This window comes from Tiliqua scincoides, chromosome 2 (genome assembly GCF_035046505.1).
Source record: "Tiliqua scincoides isolate rTilSci1 chromosome 2, rTilSci1.hap2, whole genome shotgun sequence".
NCBI lineage: Eukaryota > Metazoa > Chordata > Lepidosauria > Squamata > Scincidae > Tiliqua > Tiliqua scincoides.
The window spans coordinates 129,606,870-129,607,581 of record NC_089822.1 but is presented as its reverse complement, the minus strand read 5'-3'; positions in this window follow the sequence as shown (position 1 = coordinate 129,607,581).

Sequence of the window (712 nt, the reverse complement as noted above, 5' to 3'; positions counted from 1 at the left end):
AGCTGGGAAGCTGAGCTGAGCTTCTGGTGACCATCAGTGCATGAACAAAGAGGCTGACAGTGCCAGCCTATGCATGTCTACTCAGAAGTAAGTCCCATTATGGTCAATAGGGCTTACTCCCAGGTAAGTGTGGACAGGACTGCAGTCTGGCAGCCCACTCCTCTGCATGTCTACTCAGAAAGAAGTCCCATCAGAGTGAACGGGGCTTACTCCCGGGAAAGCGTGCAGAGGACGGCAGCCTTGCTTGGCCCTGTCAGTCCTGCCCAGCCTGGTGTCTTCGCTTTGTTCCATAGAACTTAAAGGGGTCCAATGAGAGCGCGGCGGGCCTCAGCAGCCTTTATCAGGGCTCCGCTTCCCGGCCGCACTTAAGCGGGCGAAGGCCTCTGAGCAGCCAGAGCCTGGCGGGTGAGTCGCCTCCTTTCTTCTTCCTCCCCGCCCGCCGCCGCTCTCCACAGCGCCTCGCCGGAGCCACGCTACGGAGGACCGCAACGCGCGTAGACTGCAGGGGGAGCCTCACCCCTGCCGCCGTTGGGGGCGCTCTACCCGGCGCTTCCACCGGCTCGCCGTTGCTCGCTCTCTATGATCCGTAAGACAAACTGCGGCCGAGCGAGGCCACTCTGGCCCGCCGCGACTCGTTGGTTCCAGCGCGCAAGAGGTCTGCACGGGGGGAGGAGACGGGAGGGAGCCGATCGTTTCCGGGTCAAGGCGGGGT